This window comes from Neomonachus schauinslandi, chromosome 2 (assembly GCF_002201575.2).
Source record: "Neomonachus schauinslandi chromosome 2, ASM220157v2, whole genome shotgun sequence".
Taxonomy (NCBI): domain Eukaryota; kingdom Metazoa; phylum Chordata; class Mammalia; order Carnivora; family Phocidae; genus Neomonachus; species Neomonachus schauinslandi.
In genome coordinates this window covers 141,536,806-141,547,464 of record NC_058404.1, presented here as the reverse complement: position 1 = coordinate 141,547,464, position 10,659 = coordinate 141,536,806, and the positions used below count along the sequence as shown (strand labels likewise).

Genomic DNA, 10,659 nt, shown 5'->3' with positions numbered 1-10,659 from the left:
ATTTATGTGAAGTTTAAAAGTAAGTAACATAAATGACAGTGCTAGGTATCAGGATAATGATTACCCTTGGGGAAGAAGGATGTATAATTGTGGGAGAATGGGGTGGTGTTAATGTTCTATTTCTTGATTCAAAGTGTTTATTGAGCTCTACACTTTACAATCTGTGCATTTTCCTGTGGATTACATAAATTACACTTCAACAGAATGATTACTTTTAAAAAAAGGACAATGTAATTCCTTCTATAAAAAGTTAGCAGTTGTTATGTAAAAAATTTGCCCAAAGAAGCAGATTTAACACATGTAGCTTCAGGAGTTAGTACTTATATATTTCCAGATAAAGCATGACTTCATTTGGAGCAAACTTATAAATTATTTTGCTCATTTTCAATTCTAAGTGTTTTTTGCATGTACAAAAGTAAAGTGAGAACTACCAATATGTTGGCTCCAATAGCAGAAGAAGAACTTCTCAAAGTGTTAAATTACGTCAGTTTTACTTCAAAGCCTTTAGACACTTCAGAGAGAAGTGTCTCATTAGGATGAGTCCAATAAAAATTCATTGTTTAATTCTATTGCAGGGAATCAAGGTTAGAAGTTCATTATGATGAAAGTGAAATAGCTCTCATTATTGTGAATGCCATTGTAATTCAGTTTAAAATTTCAACATTCAAGATAAATTTACTTGGCTTTTGTAGTAATGATATTTTGGCTTAACATACATAAGTATATACTTCTATTGCAAATGTTTTTTTGCAAATATTTTTAAATAGAACTGTTTTATAGGCCTCCCAGTGTAACAAAGCCAATATCTTACATAGTTAATAAATTCTGAAAATTATATAATTTTAATAATTTTAACCACTCCCTCTCAAAAGTGTCCCAGTTGAGTTATATATTATATATAAATTAAGTTCACTCTCGTCTGCTCCTCATTCTTTGGGGAGCAGGAATACACCCATTACATGCTACATTAAAAAAAGGAGTTCTCAGGGCTGCCAACCTTACAGTAAATTAAGTTCCCTCTCAAAAGTGTTCCAGTTAGGAGTGGCATCAACAAATGACAGAATGGGAAGCCCCAGACCTCATTCCCCCAACAGAGACACCAACTTAACAGAAGTAAATGGTACAAAGAGTCTTTTTGGGAACTCCAGAAAATAGTTAAGAAATTACAGTACTCCAGGCTAGTGCACAGGCAAGAATAGTGGTGTTGAAATGAATAAGAAAAGCCATTGCCTTTTATCCAAGATAACCCTTTCACCCAGCTGGCACAGCTCAGCTTGATCAGGATAAAATACTCAACTCATGGCTTCTCTCTCAGGAAGGAAAGAAAGAGTAACATTCCAGAGTGTGCTTTTCTTTTCTTTTTTTCTTTTTTTTAAAATTTTATTGTGTTATGTTAGTCACCATACAATACATCATTAGTTTTTGATGTAGTGATCCACGATCCATTGTTTTCGTATAATACCCAGTGCTCCCTGCAGTATGTGCCCTTCTTAATACCCATCACCGGGCTAAACAATCCCCTCCCCCCTCCCCTCTAAAACCCTATTTGTTTCTCAGAGTCCATAGTCTCTCATGGTTCATCTCTCCCTCCAATTCCCATCCCCCACTTCATTTTTCTCTTTCTTCTCCTAATGTCCTCCATGCTATCCACCCTTTCAAGTGCTACCAAGGACTGGTTTCTGTCTAACCCAATTTGGAACACTGACAGGGAGCTGACATACTTTGGATATCTGAGGGACACTGAAAACGAAGGAGAACTCAGTAGCTTCTTGCAGCACCTGAGAACCTGCAATTCAGATAGACATCAGAGGAAACAAGAGGTTATGAACTTCAGAAAAAGAAATAGGCAAACCTCTCTAGCTGGGAAATCCTATGTACAAGCCCAGAAGACACATCTCCAGAAAACACTTTAAAGGCCTCCAGAATCTCTAGCCAAGCTGATTGGTAAAGGTCTTCCCCCATACAAAGCCAGTCTGTAAAGAATGGGAGAGGTGCCCATTCTTTCAAATGCCCAAATTTCAGCAAAATATAACATAGCATATGAAGCAACAGGGAAATATGGCACAATCAAAGAAACAAAAATCTCTAGAAACTGACTCTAAAGAAACAGAAATCTATGAATTACCTGAAAAATAATTTAAAATAACCTTCTTTTAAATGGTCAATGAGCTCTAAGAGAACACAGATAGACAACTACTAAAAAAAAAAAAAATCAGGAAAGGATGCATGAACAAAAATGAGAGTATCAAGAGGGAGGGGCAAGATGGTGGCAGAGTAGGGGACCTTATTTCATCTGGTCCCTCAAATGTAACTGGATATCTATCAAACCATTCTGAACACACATGAATTCAACCTGAGATGTAAGAAAATTTATCTGGACCTCTACAAGCAGAAAAATGACTACTTTTTGCAAGGTAGGAGGTGCATAACCTTGAATCTTTGGGGGAAATATCAGAAGATAAATGGAGGGGGGAGGGGGCCTTCATAAGCCGGCCACCAGAAAGTGATATAACACTGGAGCACAAAATCGGGACCTTTAGAAATCTGCTCCAGTGAGAGACATCCCTTTCTGAAAAGGGCATGGGATCAATAGGGCAGAATTCTAGGTGGATCATTGTGGTCTCAGGATCCCAGGAGACTCAGAAAGAACGGGGGAGTCTGAACTGATAGAGTGTGCAAGCAGTGGAGCAGGGAGACCGGTTATGGTCAGTGAACCCAGAAGGGACTCAGCTCCGGTCACCATAAACCTTGAGCTGGGCCAGTAGGGAGACCACTTTCTGCCTGACCACCCTCAAAAGGACTAGACGGTGCATCCCAGGGGATATATGAAGTGGCTTGTACCCACCACTGAGCAACAGCTCTCAGGGCAGTGTGGCCCCTGAAAGGACAGCAGGGGGGACAGCAGCTCCCAGACATGACCTGGGAGCTGTGGAAGAGGGTGCATGTGCAAGCCCATGGCCACTAGCAATTGCAAAGGCACAAAGCACAGAGATGGCCTTAGGTCTCTGGAACTCCCCCAGGAGAGTTGCAGCAGGTGCGAATAGCATGAGTCTGTGGAGTTTGGAACACACAGAAGTGGAGATGGTTTGACCTGGAGGGTTTATTGAAGAAAAGGAACCCCGACCTTGTGTCTCTAGGCCAGAGATTCCCACATGGCCATATTTGCTCTGACCCTCCAAAGAGAAGTGGAAAGAGAAGAGAAAGGGACAAAAGCCACACAGAGGACCAGCTCACATTAAGCCCATACCTCTGACAAGGGGTGGGGCAACTCCACCCAAGCAAAGACACCTGAGAAGCCGAGCAGCAGGCCCCTCCTCCAGAAGACAGACTGGAAAAACAGGTGAATGATAAGCTTATTTCTCAAAGGACTGTAAAACTCCAGCGCCAGGGGAAATAATATAGGGAGCTCCAGGTGTTCCCTCATGACTCACTTATACTTCAGGCTAAAATTTTACATTTCTTTTTTGTTTCTTTTCTTTTTCTTTTTTTTTTTACCCTGTTCCCATTTCAAATAGATTCTAATTTCCCAAATTATGTTTTTAAGTTCCTTTTTAACTTTCATTTTTTTCATATCTATGTTTTATAGATTTATGCTCCACACTAGTCTGTTTCTCACTCTCTCTATATATGAAGTTCTGATTTCTTTGCAATTTTGGGATATAGTATCTTCTAACACACAGACCAAAAATCAGTCACAAGCAGGTAGATCACCCTGCTTTGTCCACCCTGAGAGATTATAGTCTCCCCCACCCCTTTTATATTGTTTTGGATCATCTTGGCTTTGTTTCCATATCTGTGGTAGCTTCTGACGACCTCGGATTTTTTCTAGGGTGCATTTTGCTTGGGTTGTTAATATGTTGGACTCAGCATTCACTCAACCATCTCTTGACAGAATGACTAGGAGAAGGAACTCTCAACAAAGAAAAGAACCAGAGACAATGTCCTCTGCCACAGAACTAATAGATATTGATATAAGCAAGATGTCAGAGACAGAATTCAGGATAGCAATTATAAAGCTTATAACTAGGCTTGAAAAGAGCATACGTGACAATATGGAATTTCTAAGGGCAGAAATGAGATCTAATCAGGTCAAACATAAAAATGCTATGAATGAGATGCAGTCTAAATTGGATACTCTAACAGCTAGGGTAAGTGAGGCAGAAGAGAGAATAATCACCATGATCTAGAAGACAGGCTGATGGAAAGGAAGGAAATTGAAGAAAAGGGAGAAAAACAACTCATAGCACATGAAGAGAGACTTAGAGAATTTAATGATACATTGAAAAGAACCAATATCAGGATCATCAGGCTCCAAGAGAGGGTGGAGGGGAGGGCTAAAAGGTATATTTGAGCAAATCATGGCTGAGAACTTCCATAATCGGGGGAAGGAAACAAGAATTCACATCCAAGAGGCAGAGAGGACTCCTTCCAAAATCAATAAAAATAGATCAACACCCCAACATATAATAGTGAAACTTGCAAATCTTACAGCTGAGGAAGCTATCCTGAGAGCAGCTAGGGGGAACAGATTTCTTACCTACGAAGGGACAAACATCAGAATTATATCATAACTATCCACAGAAACTGGCAGGCCAGAAAGGGCTGGCAAGATATATTCAGGGTACTAAATGAGAAGAAAATTCAGCCAAGAATACATTATCCAGCAAGGCTATCATTCAGAATGGAAGGAGTATAAAGAGTTTCTAGGATGGACAGAAACTGAAAGAATATGTGACCACAAAGCCAGCCCTGCAATATTAAGTGGGATACTGTAAGCGAAGAGAGACCCCAAGAATAACATAGACCAGAAAGTAACAGGGACAGTCTTACAGAAACAGGGACTTTACAGGCAATACAAGGGCACTAAATATGTATCTTTCAATAGTTACTCTAAATGTAAACTGGCTGAATGCTCCAATTAAAAGACACAGAATATCAGATTAGGTAGAAAAAGCAGGACCCATCCATACACTGTCTACAAGAGACTCATTTTGAACCTAAAGACACCTCCATATTGAAAGTGAAGGGATGGAGAATTACTTACCATGCTAATGGACCTCAAAAGAAAGCTGGGGTACCAAGCCTCATATCAAACAAATCAGACTTCAAACCAAAGACAGTAGTAAGAGACGTAGAGAGATACTATATCATACTTAAAGGGTCTATCCAACAAGAAGCTCAACAATTATAAATATCTATGCCCCCAACGTGGGAGCAGCCAATTATAAAAAACAATTAATAACCAAAGTAAAGAAACATATCAATAATAATACAATGATAGTAGAATACTTCAACACTCCACTCATAGCAATGGACAGATCATCTAAGCAGATCAACAAATAAACAAGAGCTTTGAATGACACATTAGACCAGATGGACTTCAAAGATATATACAAAACATCCCATCCTAAAACAACAGAATACACATTCTTCTCAAGTGCACATGGAACTTTCTCCAGAACAGTTCACATACTGGGTCACAAATCAGGTCTCAACTGATACCAAAAGACTGAGATTATTCCCTGCATATTTTCAGACCACAAACCACAAGAAGAAATTTAGAAGAAACTCAAACACCTGGAGGTTAAAGAGCATCCTGCTAAAGAATGAATGGGTCAACCAAGAAATTAAAGAACTTAAACAATTCATTGAAACTAATGAGAATGAAAACACATTGACTCAAAACCTATGGGCTACTGCAAAGGCAGTCCTAAGAGGGAAGTACAAGCCATCCAAGCCTCTCTCAAAAAATTAGAAAAATCTTAAATGCACAAGCTAACCTTACACCTAAAGGAGCTGGAGAAAAAACAGCAAATAAAGCCTAAACCCAGCAGGAGAAGAGAATTAATAAAGATTAGAGCAGAAATCAATGAAATAGAAACCAGAAAAACAGAACAGATCAACAAAACTAGAAGCTGGTTCTTTGAATGAACTAATAAGAATGATAAACCTTTGGCCAGACTTATCCAAAAGAAAAGAGCCAAATTAATAAAATCATGAATGAAAGGGAAGAGATCATGAATAATGCCAACGAAATAGAAACAATTGTTAGAAATTTTTATCAGCAACTATATGCCAACAAATTAGGCAATCTGGAAGAAATGAATGCATTCCTAGAAACTTATAAACTACCAAGACTGAAACAGGAAGAAATAGGCAATCTGAACAGACCTATAACTAGCAAGGAAATTGAAGCAGTAATCAAAAATCTCCCCAAAAAACAAGCGTCCAGGGCCAGATGGCTTCTCATGGGAATTCTACCAAACATTTATATAAGAAATAATACCTATTCTACTGAAGCTGTTTCAAAAAATAGAAATCGAAGGAAAACTTCCAAACTCGTTCTATGAGGCCAAATTACCCTGATTCCAAAACCAGACAAAGACCCCACCAAAAAGGAGAATTACACACCAATATCCCTGACAAATACGGATGCCAAAATACTCATCAAGATCTTAGCCAACAGGATCCAACAGTACATTAGAAGGATTATTCACCATGACCAGGTGGGATTTATTCCTGTAATGCAAGGGTGGTTCAACATTCACAAATCAACCACTGTAATAAAGCAAATTAATAAAAGACAAGACAATAACCATATGATCCTCTCAACTGATGCAGAGAAAGCATTCGACAAAATACAGCATCCTTTCTTGATTAAAACTCTTCACAGTGTAGGGATAGAGGGAACATACCACAATATCATAAAAGCCATCTACGAAAAAAGCCCACAGTGAATATCATTCTCAATGGGGAAAAACTGAGAGCTTTTTCCCTAAGGTCAGGAACACGACAGGGATAACCACTCTCACCACGATTGTTCAACATAGTACTAGAAGTCCTAGCCTCAGCAATCAGACAACAAAAAGAAATAAAAGATATTCAAATTGGCAAAGAAGTCAAACTCTCACTCTTTGCAGATGACATGATACTTTATGTGGAAAACCCAAAAGACTCCACCCCAAAATTGCTAGAAATCACACAGGAATTCAGCAACATGGCAGGATATAAAATCAATGCACAGAAATCAGTTGCATTTCTATACAATAACAATGAGACAGAAGAAAGAGAAATTAAGGAATTGATCCCATTTATAATTGCATCAAAAACCATAAAGTACCTAGGAATAAAACTAACCAAAGAGGTAAATTATCTATACTCCAAAAACTACAGAACAATTATGAAAGAAATTGAGGAAGACACAAAGAAACGGAAAAATATTCCTTGCTCATGGATTGGAAGAATAAACATTGTTAAAATGTCTATGCTGCCCAGAGCATCCTACACATTCAATGCAATCCCTATCAAAATATCATCAACATTTTTCACAGAGCTGGAACAAACAATCCTAAAATTTGTATGGAACCAGAGAAGAGCCCAAATCACCAGGGGAATGTTGAAAAAGAAAACCAGAGCTGGGAGCATTACAATGCCTGACTTCAAGTTATATCATAAAGCTTTGATCATCAAGACAACATGGTACTGGCACAAAAACAGACACATAGATCAATGGAACAGAATAGAGAGCCCAGAAATGGACCCTCAACTCTATGGTCAACTAATCTTTGACAAAGAAGGAAAGAATATCCAGTGGAAAGACAGTCTCTTCAATAAATGGTGCTGGGAAAATTGGACAGCCACATGCAGAAGAATGAAATTGGACCATTCTCTTACACCATACACAAAGATAAACTCAAATGGATGAAAGAGCTAAATGTGACACAGGAATCCATCAAAATCCTAGAGGAGAACAAAGGCAGCAACCTTTTTGATATTGGACAAAGCAATTTTTTTGCAAGACATGTCTCCAAAGGCAAGGGAAACAAAGGCAAAAAATGAACCCTTGGGACTTCATCAAGATCAAAAGCTTCTGCACAGCAAAGGAAACAGTCAACAAAACTAAAAGGCAACCTACAGAATGGGAGAAGATATTTGCAAATAACATTACAGATAAATGGCTGGTATCCAAGATCTATAAAGAACTTCTCAAACTCAACACCCAAAAAACAAATAATCCAGTCAAGAAATGGGCAGAAGACATGAACAGACACTTCCCCAAATAAGACATACAAAATGCCAATAGACACATGAAAAAATGCTCCACATCACTTGCCATCAGGTAAATACAAATCAAAACCACAATGAGATACCACCTTACACCAGTCAGAATGGCTAAAATTAACAAAACAGAAAACTACAAATGTTGGCAAGGATGTGGAGAAGGGGAAACCCTCTCACACTGTTAGTGGGAATGCAAGCTGGTACAACCATTCTTGGAAAACAGTATGGAGGTTCCTCAAAAAGTTAAAAATAGAGCTACCCTATGATCCAGCAATTGTACTACTGGGTATTTACCCCAAAGATACAGATGTAGTGAAAAGAAGGAGCACATGCACCCCAATGTTCATAGCAGTAATGTCCACAACAGGTCAACTATGGAAGGAGCCAAGATATCCTTCAATAGATGAATGGATAAAGAAGATGTTCATATATAGAATGGAATATTACTCAGCCATCAGAAAGGATGAATATCTACATTTACACTGGCATGGATGGTACTGGAAAGGATTATGCTAAGTGAAATAAGTCAAGCAGAGAAAGACAATTATTGTATGGTTTCATTCATATGTGGAACATAAGGAAGAGTGCAGAGGACCACAGGGGAAGGGAGGGAAAACTGAATGGGAAGAAATCAGAGAGGGAGACAATCCATAAGAGACTTGACTCTGGGAAACAAACTGAGGGTGGTGGAAAGGGAGGTGGGTGGGGGATGGGGTAACTGGGTGATGGGTATTGGAGGGCACGTGATGTGATGAGCACTGGGTGTTATAGTGAACTGATGAATCATTGAACATTATATCAAAAACCAGTGATATACTTACTATACCTTGGCTAATTGAATTTAAATTTAAAAAACAAACAAAACAAAAAAAATGGGAATATCAACAAAGAGACAGAAACTATAAAAAAGAACCAAACAGAAAATCTGGAGTTGAAGAATCCAACTAAACTGGAAAATTCACTAGACGGTTTCAAACACAGACTTGACCAAACAGAAGAATCAGTAAACTCAAACACAAGTCATTTTTAATTGTTGAGTCAGAGAAGCACAAAGAAAAGGATGAAGAAAAGTAGAGAGGCACCTGGCTTGCTCAGTCGGTGGAGTATGATTGATTTCAGGGTTGTGAATTCAAGCCACACATTGGGCGTAAGAGATTACTTAAAAATAAACTTTATAAAAAAGAAAGAAAAATGAAGAAGACCTAAGGGATTTATGAGATGCCACAGAGAAGACCACTCATGGGAGCATTTGTGGTCTTGTAGGAGTCCCAGAAGGAAGAGAGAGGACCAAAAAAAAAAAAAAGAGAGAGAGAGAGAGAGAGATTACTTAAAGAAATAACAGCCAAATGTCTTAAATCTGAGTAAGAAAATGGACATCCAAATGCAAGAAGCTCAAGAGATACCAACTAGTATGAATACAAAAAGTCCCTCACCAAGACACATTATAAACAAACTGTCAAAAGTCAAAGACAAAGAGAAGATCTTGAAAACAGCAAGAGAAAAGTGACTTTTCATGTGCAAGGGAGCTCCCTTAAGATTATCAGCAGGTTTCTCAGCAGAAACCTTGCAAGACAAAAGAGAGTGTGGTAATACATTCAAAGTGCTCTAAAAAAAATCTTCCAAATAAGAATCCTATATTCAGCAAAATTGTCTTTCAAAAATGAAGGAGAAATAAACATTCCTGGATAAACAAAAGCTGAGGAAGTTCATCACCACTAGACTTGCCTTACAAAAAATGCTGAAGTGAATCCTTCAAGTTGAAATGAGAGGATGCTGGACAGCAAGATAAACACGCACAAAAAATATATAGCTCTCTATGAGAGCTAAACATATAGACCAATATAGAATCCTATAAAACTGTAGTGGTGGTCTGTTGGTGGGAATACAAGCTGGTGCAGCCACTCTGGAAAACAGTATGGCGGTTCCTCAAAAAGTTGAAAATAGAGCTACCCTACAACCCAGCAATTGCACTACTGGGTATTTACCCCAAAGATACAAATGTAATGATCTGAAAGGGCACATGCACCCCAATGTTTATAGCAGCAATGTCCACAATAGCCAAACTATGGAAAGAGCCTAGATGTCCATCAACAGATGAATGGATAAAGAAGAAGTGGTATATATATACAATGGAATATTATGCAGCCATCAAAAAAAATTTAAATCTTGCCATTTGCAATGACATGGATGGAACTAGAGGGTATTATGCTAAGCAAAATAAGTCAATCAGAGAAAGACAAGTATCATCTCACTGATATGAGGAATTCTTAATCTCAGGAAACAAACAGGGTTGCTGGAGTGGTGGGGGGGTGGGGGGGATGGGGTGGCTGGGTGATGGACATTGGGGAGGGTATGTGCTATGGTGAGTGCTGTGAATTGTGTAAGACTGATGAATCACAGACCTGTACCTCTGAAACAAGATAGTAGGAAGGGAAAAGTGAAGGGGGGAAATCGGAGGGGGAGATGAACCATGAGAGACTATGGACTCTGAAAAACAAACTGAGGGGTTTTTTGGGGGAGGGAGGGGTTAGCCCAGTGATGGGTATTAAGGAGGGCATGTATTGAATGGAGCACTGGGTGTTATATGCAAACAATGAA

General features: G+C 38.8%; 1 non-coding gene across 1 annotated transcript; it reads left to right on the top strand.

Annotated features, from left to right (window-relative positions):
• Positions 1–892: 892 nt before the first annotated feature.
• On the top strand, positions 893–1,028 carry LOC123324250. Its single transcript, XR_006539729.1, has one exon. It is a non-coding gene; the product is annotated as a small nucleolar RNA U109 (small nucleolar RNA).
• The last annotated feature ends 9,631 nt before the right edge of the window (positions 1,029–10,659 follow it).